The sequence below is a fragment of the Dermochelys coriacea genome, chromosome 15, assembly GCF_009764565.3.
Source record: "Dermochelys coriacea isolate rDerCor1 chromosome 15, rDerCor1.pri.v4, whole genome shotgun sequence".
Taxonomy (NCBI): domain Eukaryota; kingdom Metazoa; phylum Chordata; order Testudines; family Dermochelyidae; genus Dermochelys; species Dermochelys coriacea.
This window is the reverse complement of record NC_050082.1, coordinates 11,976,254-11,988,933: the sequence shown is the minus strand read 5'-3', so window position 1 is coordinate 11,988,933 and position 12,680 is coordinate 11,976,254. Positions and strand designations below refer to the sequence as shown.

Sequence of the window (12,680 nt, the reverse complement as noted above, 5' to 3'; positions counted from 1 at the left end):
CGGCCATAACTTGGCACAAATTAAGTACTTCATCCCGGCCTTTATCTTACTACCTTTCAAATGTTTTACAACTGTTACTATGTCCCACCCAACGCTTGACTAAGATGAATAAGATCAGTTGATAGCATCTGTGGTAGAGGTTGCTGCATATACTCCTGTTGCTGCAGCACTTGCTGGTTGACAGGATGGCTGGATGCAGAGTAGTTGGGAGTAGGGACTGGTTGGCCTTGTGGAGGTGGCAGAGGTCGGGCTATTGCTATGGTATAGCCAGACTGTTGTATGGGTTGAAGGACTACAGTGGACTGGAACATGGTGGGGTGAGGATCAGCACCATCAGCAGATGACTGGCGGGCAAGACTCATATGACTAAATTGTGATCATAGGTTGTCTTTCTGTACACTGTTGTCCTGGACACTGCTGTGAGTTGCAAGGGGAAGATGTTCTAGGAAACTGCATTGGCTCTGATCCTGAAGACTGCAAATATCTTGCTGATGAATTTAAATTATTCATTTAAATTAAGGAAAGCATCTATATTAAGCACATGCTTAAAGTTAAAGTCCTTTCCTAAAACAGAGCCTTATAGCCTGTTGCTTAGTGAGAGCAGTTCCCAAGTCGGTCTTTATAACAACTTAATTCAGTCTCGTTCTGTTTGCCCGTTCTCCAAATTCTCGAGATCGCTCTGTTTATGGCTCAGCAGCTCATTTTATAATCTCATCATGTTCATGTTCATCTAAACAACTTTTCAATTCCCACGTGCCTATAAAAGGCCTTTATTAAATATCATGCCCACCAAATTCCCTTGTTCACTAAATTTTGTAATCATATCAGAGTACGCTACCGGAGTGTCTTTATCATTTGTTTTTTATAGAATTCACACTGTCTATTGCTCATCAGGTTATCGTCTATGGAGTCATCAACAACAACCCTTATTGTTTACTCATATTTTCCAAGTCCATAGGCTGAACTTGTTATAAGTGATAGAGCAGTTCCACAGTTTTCTCTTCTAGTCCTTTATGGATTGAGAACATATGGACGGCATCTGAGCGTGATGATCTCACTTGTAGCCCAATGCCTCAGCAAAAAAGGAAGAGGAATGAGAGTTCCCCACCCCATAAAAATGAATGAAAAAGATGCGAGGCCCAACAGCAAAGATTCTTGGACTGCACTAAACTAGTGGGTTCTTCTGGAGGCTGTCAGTGGGTGTTGGAGAGGGTGAAAATCCAAAACAAAACTCTTCCCAAAGCTCTTATATTTGGCTGCATTTTTTCTCTGCATGTTTTTATCAGGATTTAATCATAGGGCCCAAACTAAACCTCATAAGAGATTAGACTAAACGATAAGAAGAATAGTTGTTAAAAGCTGATTATATTAAAATGTGGGAGCAAGCAGTGGCTGTTATGGAAAACTATTAAAATATCAGCAATAAAAGATGCAAATACAGAAGTTTTGGCAAAAATACTCATTTTGGATCTATACCTCCCTTCCCACCTATTCTGACAGTTTGATACAGTCCAGATATCTCCTGCAGGGCAGAGGTGCTGGAACAATTTGTATAGTGGGGTGCTGAAGATGGAAGCCATGTATTTAGGTTATTACGACTTCAAGCCCTGGGGGGCTGCAGCCTTTCATCAAAAGCATGTTCCCTTCATCTTTCCTTGGAATGCGGGGCTTGATGTTTATATGTATATTACAAGTCCATCGCACTGAAAGGCATGAAAGAGACTGCCCACCTGCTTTCCATGAACTCATGCTGCCTGGCATATGTAGTTTTTATTTTCAATACACCCGTGTGCACACAAGTAGTCATTGTTTTATATATAAATTTGGGGGATTACAAATTGTGATTGTTAATTTACAGTTTGAGCTACTTGCCACATCAGAAAAGGTTCTCTTTTATTTTCATATTATTCATATACTTGGAATATTTAATCACATTTGTACTGGGTTTCTTTCTTTTTTTTTTTTTAAACTGAGATTCAATATAAGTGAATTCTTCCACAAATCTAATCCAATTTGGGGATTTCCCATATCTCTGCTTGTTATTCTACCTAATCCTTTTGTAGGCGGCTGTGACGATCTGATCTTGTAGTTTTCCATTTTAAAGACAAAACAGAGAGGACTGTGCCCCCTGTATAACTGCATGTCTCTATTGCATGCAGGAAGTTGAATTTGTCAATTACCACAGTTCTTCAATTATGGCAAGACAGGGACTTACTTAAAAGCCTGAAAACAAATACATTCAAAGACAGAGTTACCTAATAGATGAGCATCTGCTTGGTACAATAATTTTGGTTTAAATAGTTAATAAACGTTGCCTTAACTACTATTTACCCAAATGACTCACATTAACCTTTTTAAATTAACCCCTTCTGTCTTCTCCTTGTGTCACACACAGACACACCAGAAAGACTCTGTCAAGCACCGTCTTCAAAACGATGGTGCTTTTAGGTTTGTAATAAGGCAGAGGCACATTGCACTCGTGGCTTATACCAGTGTTTGTACAGCACAGTGTTCAAAAACAGCATTAGAGACACTATGCTGGTTTATAGTATGATATTTGAAAGGCACTTTGCATGAGTTCCACCTCTGCATGTGCCACACCCTGTGTGTGTGTCACTGCCACTGATGGGTCTTTCTCCTTACAGAAAGGATGGGCTGAAGAAATCCCACCCATTTCCTGGCTTCTCAGTGCCTTGAAATCACACCCACAGCCATCCAGCACCTTGGATGCCCATTATAAACACCCTCTTTTCTTTACACCAGACATGGAGGAATGAACAGAGGAAGCTGTGGCCCTTTTGCTGATAACTTCAGACAATTCAGAAAGCACTATGTAGGGTCCATTAGAACCACCGTAACTTGGATCTCACCCTAGTCATGATCTTCTCCCACTTGCTGAGATACTGGCCACCTCTAGTGACAACTTCACTAACATTTCCACATACTAAAGCTCAGAGGTCTCCACTTTCAGCAGATAAAGATGTTGTTGAAATGCTGGACAGCATTGAGCCTACTGTAAATATCACAGAGGAAAAATGAACCATCATTTATTTCTGGTTGTTTATTTAGTCACATCACTTGATTTCAAAATGACAAACTCATCACTATTAAATGCTATATGCACATTTACTGGTATCTGATACTGGGGAAACCACGGTTTCCAGTTGACTAAGAGCACATACATTCAATGAGTCAGCAGCAGTGCTGGGTTTGAGGGGAACAAAGTTAAGTGCTAGAAGTCTGAGGATGATGGGGGGACAAAAGCTGAGAGTTTGAGCACTGGGTGGCTGTGAGAACAAGGAGGATGAAGAGCTTAGACTCCAAACTCAAGAGAAATGAGGGGGGAAATCAAAAGTTGTGGACATCTAGGAATTCTGACGACAAAGAATTGTCCCAGTCTTGCAGTTGGAGGTTTAGGTGAGAGAAAAGGGGGAGTGGATGGTTATTTGCCTTTCCCTCAATGTTCAAAGGCTGTTGATGGAAGGGCATGCCTGACTGTACTACTAACACCCAAAGGGAAGAGATTCAGATCCAACACACATGCCATTTCTGAAGCCCGCACACAAGCTCTTACTTTCATCCCTCTGAGGCATGCTGGCAAAGCTGGATCTACCAGGATCCTGCTGGAACAAGCCAAATTTTGGCCCCAATTCCAACACCCAAATAGAGAAGTCGAGATGCTCCTTCTTCACCACAAGAGTCTGGATTCTGGTGCACCTTAGCATGAGTGCTGCAAAACCTCAGCTCCAACACATGGAGCCTCCTGAGTCTATCCAACTTCCACCCTTTTCCCCCAAATTCCATGGCATGAACAAGGGGAGCTGCTCCTACCCTGCCAGACAGTTCCCAACTTGAACCCATTCTGGTGCCTTAAATTGCACAAAATCCTGCATCTAGCAGTAGGATCTTGGCAGGCTTTGACTCACAAGCCCAACTTGTACAGTCTAAGCAGAAGACAAATCTAGCCCTCCTATTTCTCAGGAAAAATCAGGATCTGGCTGTATCTCAGCCCAACAGAACTGGGAAAATACATAACTAGCTCCTAGATCCTATTGGGTCTGACCGATTTTCAGCTCCAATCCCCCAAATTCTACTGATCTTAATACAGAAGAAAAAAACCCAGCAGCTCCTAGTTCACCAGCCTTGCTACAAACTGAAACAACCCCACTGAAAAGCCATTGTGTTTGGCAGAAGGGTCTTTCTGGACACAGGGAGCTTTTTACCCCAAACCCAAAACTTAAACCAGCTAAATAGACAAGAAGTGCAGTTACTCCATTTCCACCACCAAATCCCAAACCCCAGGAGTCCCTGCTCAGCAGCATCGCAGATGGAGTCAGCACCTGGACCCTGCTGGAGTTTGCATTTTTGGTCCCAGGCTCCCAAGCTGTATTGTTAAAACAAACAAGGTACTGATGCTACTTGACCAGAAAAATCCCAGCCTCTGACATACAGCAGGGTTTGAGTCTGGGGCCAGAACAATACCAATCCAGCTGGATCCAAGGGCCAGATCAGAGTTTCGGAGGCACTTCCACCCTGGGAAGCATCCGAGTCTGGACTCTGTCTGCGGCTCTGTTCACGAGATGGACCGGAGAAGGAGAGGGCTAAAACTCGGGTGGATCTGGCAGGATCCAGGGACCAGATTTGGTTTTGGTGGCTCTTGAGCTGGGATGTGCCGGGGTCCAGAGGCATGCGGGGGGTGGGGGAGGGCTGGATCCAGGTTGCGGTGGGGAGGCTCTCTCCGTCACCCACCCACCCACCCCCGGCCCCACGCGCTGTGCATCTGCAGGCTCCTCTCCGCTGCTCTCTCTCTCTGCAATTCCCAGCGCCCGGGTGGCTCGGAGCCCGATGCCCTGCGGGGCCGGGGGGCTTGAACACCCGGAAAAGTCCCGGGGAGCGAGTGACTGGCTGGGGGAGGGAAGCTGAGAAAGGGGGAACTTCTCCCCTGCCCGGGGGTCCCCACCCCCGCGCGCGGCACCCACCTGTCCTGGGCAGGGTGTTTCCTCCGCCCGCCCCACGCGCTGCCGCCGGGCTCGCCTGCCAGGCTCCGAGCTCCTGCCCAGCCCGCTTTGGTGCTCGCCACCGACCGGCCAAGAAAGTTTCCCAAAGGCCGCGGCTGCTCCCGCGCCGACAGCTGCGCCCGAACCGGCGTCTCCCGCTCTGGCCGGCCCCTCGCTCGCCCGCTGCAGGCTGGTGACTTGAGGAAATTCAAACCCACGGACTGAGCCCCGGCTCCGCGGGACTGGGGGTCTCTAGGGCGCCCCCTGGAGGGTATCACGGCCCCAGGCACGCGAGCCCGGCCCACCGGCGTGAGCTCTCCCCGCCGCAGCCACGTTCCAGGCGCTGGCTCGCCCAAGGTGAAGGATGGACGAGCCCGGCTGGCTCAGGAACACCGCGCTCTCTGAGCCAGACTTCCTGGGGAGGGCCCGCTTTGTCGGCTCAGTCACACCCTCGCCGGTGGGACTAATGTCACTGAAAGAAGAGGGGGAAAAGGAGGAGGATGGAAAAACACGGACCCAGACAGAGGAATCCTATTTCAACGCAGGTTGCAGATACTCCACTCTCCAAGGGAGTAGAGCCTACCCCGGGAAAGCTGTCTAGATCGGAATGGGGGCTGGAGTCTGAGATTGGCTTCCATCGAAAAACCTAGAGCTCACGTTTCTGGGAAGGTTTGAGCCATCCTATCCAATTCTGGAGCTGGGCTATCATTTTCTGTTAAAATCGAATGGGTGTGCCAAACAGCCTCTGGAAACGTTCACACTCTCTCCAGTTCTATAGGACTCTCTCCATAAAAGTAAACACCCTGCCTTCCACTTTCTCTATGCAGTCCAACAGCAATGTTTCACAGTTGGCCTTGTAAACCGGTGCTGTACAACTTCTTCTCACATTCACCGTGGGAAAGCAAGCCCCTTATTATCCAGGTCACGTCCCTGCCAAGTTTCCGTAGTGGTGGGGTTTTTTTGTTTTTTGTTTTTTTTTTAAGCTCTTCCAACCAGCCTTCCCTTCCTCAGCTCTAAATGAAGCAACGTCACCATGTACATTGAACAAGCTATCTGAACCTTAACATGGTTCTATTAAGTAAGCTGGAGGCAGACATGACACTTTAAACCCTGAGTATGGAAGATTTGAAATAGGATGCAGTTGGCAGGAGGCTGCTTTAATATCCTCCTCTCTTCTAGTTAGCGATCCAGCCAGAACATGCCTACATTTTGCTAATGAGGCAATTAGATTATATAGGTACTAAAAGCAGGGAAAATCGATTTTGTCCACAGATCATTAATAGAATGTCAATAGTAACCAAAAAGAAAAGGAGTACGTGTGGCACCTTAGAGACTAACAAATTTATTAGAGCATAAGCTTTCATGAGCTACAGCTCACTTCATCGGATGCATTTGGTGGAATAGTAACCAAATGAATGATAGAAAAGAGCCTCACTGTCTCTTAGTAGGCATAAAGGCAACCACCAAAGGTTTGTTTTTAAATTAGGATCAAGTGTTTTTGCTGCTTTACGATAGCTAAAGAAGGCCTGAAAGGTTGTCTCTTTCTGTTCCTGCTTGTCCTTTACAGTAGAATTGTCAGGAAAAGATGGTTGCTTACCCTACAGTAACTGTCAGGTGTAGTAGGTGTCTTTGCTTTAGGTGTAGACCAGGCCTTGATTCGCTCTTAATTTCAAGTCAATGTTGCCGAAAGAGGGGATGGAGGATGGGTTGTGGGATGATGGGATGAGGAGTTCCATCTGCATCAGCTTAACTATTGTAGTACCGCTCTCCCAAACATGGTCAGTCCCAAGCGTAATGCTTGTCAAAGGTCAGATGGTCGCAGCTTTGCAGATTTCTGATCTGGGCACATTCCTGAAACAGGCAGAGGATGCCACTTGAGCTCTAAGGCTCACTCTGCTAATGTTGGATGAGAGAGCTGGACCAGCTAGCTGATAACATAGCAAGATACATTGTGTTACCCATTTCGACATTCTCTGCAAAGAGATAGTCTGACCTTTAGAAAGTGTCAGGTTTCTCACTCCCTGTGGCTCTCCAGTTCTGATCAAGGACTTGGAGATGTTTTATGTTTTCTTTTTGTTTTTTATCAGGTGTCTGCATTTCCTTCATGTTTGGAGCTATGCTGGATCTCTGTCTGGCTCAGTGATTCGATGTCACCTTTATGTGCCACAGGTGCCAGCTTTGCTGCCTGGAGTGGCAGTATGGCTGGGGGAGGGGGAGGTTTTCAGTACAGGGACCTTCACTCACATTGAGAGGTTGGTATCAAAGTCATTGGTGCTGGCTCTGCTGGTGTCCTCTGCCTTCTTTCCAATTCCAGATACCCAGTGCTCAAAAGAGCACTGGCCAATGCTGTCTTATCCAGCCTCCCTTTGGTAGCGTTTCATTTTATGTTTGTACAGCACCCAGCACAAGGAGACCCTGATCCTGATTGAGGCCTCTGGATTTTACGGTAACATAAATAAATCAAATCATATAGGAACATTCACAGAAGCAAGAAAGTCAAGACTCTTGCCTCTATAGAGTTTAAGCCTGGAAGGGACCATTATGATCATCTAGAGCCTGTCCTTCTGCATAACACACGCCAAGGAACCTCTCAATTTTTGGATTAAGCCAAGAGTTTGTTTGAGCTATGCCATATCTTTTAAAAAGTTAATTCTGAGACTGAGTGATGGAGAATCCACCGCATTTCTATGCAGGTTGTTCCAATGGTTGATGACCCTCAGTGACAACGATGTGTCTTATTTCTAGTCTGAATTTCTCTAACTCCAGCTTCCAACCATTGGATGCCTTTTTCAACTAGATTAAAGAGCTGTCTACTATTCAAAATCTCTTCTCCATGTACAGACTTGTAGACCATGATTGTCACCTCAGTCTTTTTTTGGATAAACTATATAGCTTGAGCATAAATCTCTCACTATAGAGCACGTTTTCCAGACCTCAGATCATCATTGTAGTTCTTTGTTGATCCCTTTCCAATTTGTTAACATCCTTTTGGAGTGCGGACACTGGAACTGGACACAGTATTCCAGTAATGGTCTCACTAATCCCACATACATCTCCCTTATCCTATTTGATATTCTTCCCAGTTTATACATTCAGGGATTGTGTTCACCCTCTGAGCTACATCCAATGAAATGAGCTGTAGCTCACGAAAGCTTATGCTCAAATAAATTTGTTAGTCTCTAAGGTCCCACAAGTACTCCTTTTCTTTTAGCATCCCACTGGGAGCTCATATTCAACTCTTTGTCCACAATGACTCCAAGTCCTTTTCAGTTCCTGCTTTCCAGGATGCAGTTCCTCATCTTGTGCAACTTACATTCTTTGTTCCTAAATATAGGACCTGTCTGTATTAAAACCCATGTTATTCAAATAAGCCCATTTTACCAAGCAATCCAGGTTGATCTATATAACTGACCTGTCTCAGTCATTACCACTCCACCAACTTGTGTGTGATTTGCAAGTTTTGATAAAGATCTTGAAAGCCTTGAGCTGAGAACAGGTCCCTGGGAGATCCACACTAAAAACATCTCCATTGAATCACTATTCCCCATTTACAATTGCTTTTTGTGATCTAGCAATAGCCATGTACTAGTGGCTACATTGATTTTGAATTTTTTTTTTTATCAGAATCTCATGCAGAACTAAGTCAAATGCCTTACAAAAGTCCAAGTGTATTATGTAGTTACCTTTAACAGCCAAGCCTGTGATCTCCTCAAGAACCAACAATACATTTGTTTGACAAGACCTATTTTCCATAAAACCATGTTGATTGGCATAAATTATGCTACATATTTTAATTATTATTTGCATCCCATATTGGCCTTTTCATGATTTTACCTGGGATCCGTCTCAGATTAACTAGGCTATAGCTTGTCATGTCATCCCCTTTATCTCTTTTTAAATAGTGGGGCATTGGCTTTTTTCCAGACCTCTGGAACTTCCCCAGTGTGGCAATGTTTGTTAAAAATCAACATTAATGTACCAGACAGCTCATTATCCAATGCTTTTAATACTTTTGGGCACAAATTATCTAGTTCCACAGATTCAAAGGTGTTTAATAGTTGCTGCTTAATATCCTCTTAGTTTATTGCTGGAATAGAAAGTATTTCATTATCACTAAGATATGATTATCTTGCTTCTTCCAACTAGTGTAACACAATCTTGAAGAAGTTTCCCTCCAAGACAGCAGTGAACTCTGTATAAAGAAACATTCACCTTTGAAATGTGCCATGCAAACTACTCTCTATGATCTACTCTCTGCTTAGTTGATGATGCATCAATGTTTTGCTTGGGTAAGTTATTGGAAAAAGTAGTATAAAATAATATAATCAGAAAGAAAACAGCTACTTCTGGCCAAAGTTTCACCACTCCAGATACTTTGGCTGCAAGATGGTGAAAAAAAACAAAAACGTACTTCTGAGCTCTGTTGACAAAATGTTGAAGCTGCTTTGAGATTGGAGTGAGCATAGACTCCTACTGAAAGTGTGATCACTCAGCTCATCTTGAACAGAATAATGCTTTTGATAAACACACTTGCATCTATGGATCCAGAGATATTTGTGGCATTGATAAAGACTTGTGTTTGTGCCTTAACATAACTTTAATACCTCCTGCCTGATTAAAGGTTATCTAGTGGTTAGAGATATTAGTCAACACAGGAAGTGAACCTTCTAGTTAACCACTAAGCTAACTCAGCTCTGGGTAAAGTTTGCTCTGACTTCCAGCTTCTAGTGGAGAGGTATTCATATGACAATTGCAAGGCTCAGCAATGGCAAAGGACTGAATGGTCATGGTCTGTGTCACATACAACTTGTACATGGTAGGTTGCAAGGGTTCTACTAGAAGATCAGGCTTCTGTATCAAATATGGACTGGCTGTACAGCTACCATCTCAAAGAGATGCACGCTAGAGGTGTTCAGTATCCTTTAATGCTCCACCAGGTATGGCTAAGTTAGGTTGAATAAGTTTCAGAGTAGCAGCCGTGTTAGTCTGTATTCGCAAAAAGAAAAGGAGTACTTGTGGCACCTTAGAGACTAACAAATTTATTTGAGCATAAGCTTTCGTGAGCTACAGCTCACTGCATCCGATGAAGTGAGCTGTAGCTCACGAAAGCTTATGCTCAAATAAATTTGTTAGTCTCTAAGGTGCCACAAGTACGCCTTAGGTTGAATAAGGTTTGTGACACAGCACCACCTAGTGTCCAACAGTAGAATACAGTTTAGCATTCCATTCCATCTCCCCCTTCAAGTTCTTCATTTCTACTATCATGCTGTCTTTGAAGTTCAGTATAGTTCAGTCTGCTGTGTCCCCTTCTTCATGGCTGAACAATATAATAGAGTTTAGAATTCCATTACAGTCTGGAATCTAATATACCTCAGTGACCAAAACAAGCTTCTCACTGTAATCATGCTGTATCAGAGATAGGACCAGGGTGTTTTAGAGTTGTTTTGTGACAGAAGATGCTGTAAACCAGACAAGCCATGCAGGAATGGACTAAATTTCTTTCCAGTTTTCTTGCTCCTTTCATCAGACATCTTCTCCAACATGTGGCTCTTCTTTTCATTCTCTACCCAAACTGGATCTTCCTGCATCATGACGGACCACATCCAAGCCACGTCCATCTGTGGAAATGCATCAAGTGGATGCATGTATAATGCACATATTTTAAATGCATTTATTGGTGTTTGATATGTATATCAAAATGGGGTTTTGTATAAATTGCTTCCTGAACTGCCTCAAAAAGCAGTGAAAGGCACTTACGTTAAGCATGACAGGAGCAGTGAATTTTGTTTCAGAGATACGATGAGCTAAGAAAGTGACAGGAAAATATTTGGAACATGAATGACACAGATCATTAAAAAACCTCATCGCGTAATGAGTTTAGGGGGATATTTGGCACAAATTCTCCACAAAAATTCTACCCTAGGATGAGATGTGAAATTTCAGGTGGATTGGTTTGGTTTTGGGGAAGCCTGGGGGAAGGTGGTCTTATAACAAGAAATTTACTCATTCTTCCAAAGGGAAGGTAAAATCTCTTAAAAGTTTTTAATCAATCTTTTGAAACTTCCTGCACTCTTCTGTCCATTGCCACTCCACCTGCAATGACCCCCACCAGTTAGCTCCCACTGCCCCCACTTACAGAGATGCCCCTGGACCTCCCCGCATTTCTCCCCAACTTCTACTGGCTCCTCTGCACAAACATTCTGCTTTTTGTCCCGCCCCCTCCTGCATTTCTTTTTTTAGGCTTGTGTTATGCTATCCTTCAAGATATATCCCAGTCTATTACTGCTTGTTCATTGTACTTCCCAATGTGTCCCCCATCACTCACCGCATAAGTATGCCTGGGGAGTCCCTTAAATCTTCTGTGGCAAGGAGTTTTCCCCTCACTTCCCATCAACCAGGAGAAAGCCTCATTTTAAAATATACTGGAATAAAAGTTAGAAGATGCATGATTTTGCTCTTTTCTCTTTCTGATATTCAGGATTTGAACATTAAATACTTGTAAGTAATGTTGGGTCAACTGTTTAAAACTTAAGTTAGACCATCAAATAAGAAGCAGGTCCTTAAGTGAAGTTACATATACAAAATGCTTGGAGGAGTGCTTAACATAGGCTCTTATGTTGCACAACATGGCTCTAATGAAAAACCACCCAAAGGAAATTGCCTAAGTCTAAAGACTTAGGCATTCATAGAACCCATTTAAGTCTAGGATAAAAGATTACACAGTATTTACATAATCTATCACAAAGAGTGTAAACCAGGATCAAGGAACACATCAGACAATTGTTGCAGATGTTCTCAAACAAGAATTCCCAAACACTGAGCCATCTCACTGTATCTATTCAACCCTATACATCATGGCTAGGCACTGGGGAGATGATTTTATAAAGCTCCTAAATCACTTAGGCATTTCTGAAAATCCCATGCCTGGTGTTATGCTTTCTTCTCACTTATTTTGTTACTTAATTTTTCTTACTGCTCTCTGGCATGTAGTAAAATGGAAAGATGTTGTTCCACAGTAAGTTTAGGTGCTGTTTGTGTACTATTAATAGAAAACTAGTTTGAAGCATGAATTACCATATGCATGTCATAGAGCAATAATTACTCGTGCTCTCACAGAACACAGAATTCACCTTTGCACAATAACACAGCTGTTGAAGTTGCAGTGCCCCAGCAGGATGATGTTAGCAAGGATCAGATTATTTTTTTTTCATACACACTATTTCCATTTTGTTTTCAAGAGCAATGAGAGGGCATCACTTATTAACCAGGATAAGTTCAACATTCTGACTGGAGCTTGGCAACACAAATTTGTAGATACAGAAGACAAAACAAAACCACCCACCTTAACTATTGACCCCCTTATCCCACTAGGGATGATTGTGGTTTCCAAATACTGGGAATGTTGATGTGAAATGATGGAATTTTATTAGCTCATAAAGTTTTAGCGTCTGGGCAGCTCGCTCCAACATATCTTTACCCCTTGCCAGCAACAACACTGCCTCAGACCACCCCCAATGTGTTTTATTTTGTTTTCTGGCCTGAGTCTGTGACTCAGCTTTCACCATTTCCAATAAAAGAACAAAGCTTGATTTTCAGAAACTCTCTGGACTCAACAACTTTGGCTTAAGTTAATTGGAGCTGTGGGTACTCAGTACCTCTCAGAATCAGATCCTACAGTAGAAT

General features: G+C 43.4%; 1 protein-coding gene across 1 annotated transcript in view; it reads right to left on the bottom strand.

The window, feature by feature from the left end:
* Positions 1 to 6,293, bottom strand: part of ADORA2A (adenosine A2a receptor) — a 35,156-nt gene extending 28,863 nt beyond the window's left edge. The window contains exon 1 of the mRNA XM_038372935.2: positions 4,980 to 6,293. The gene's annotated coding sequence lies outside the window, so the exon portion shown is untranslated. The remainder of the gene's footprint in view (positions 1 to 4,979) is intronic.
* Positions 6,294 to 12,680: the final 6,387 nt, after the last annotated feature.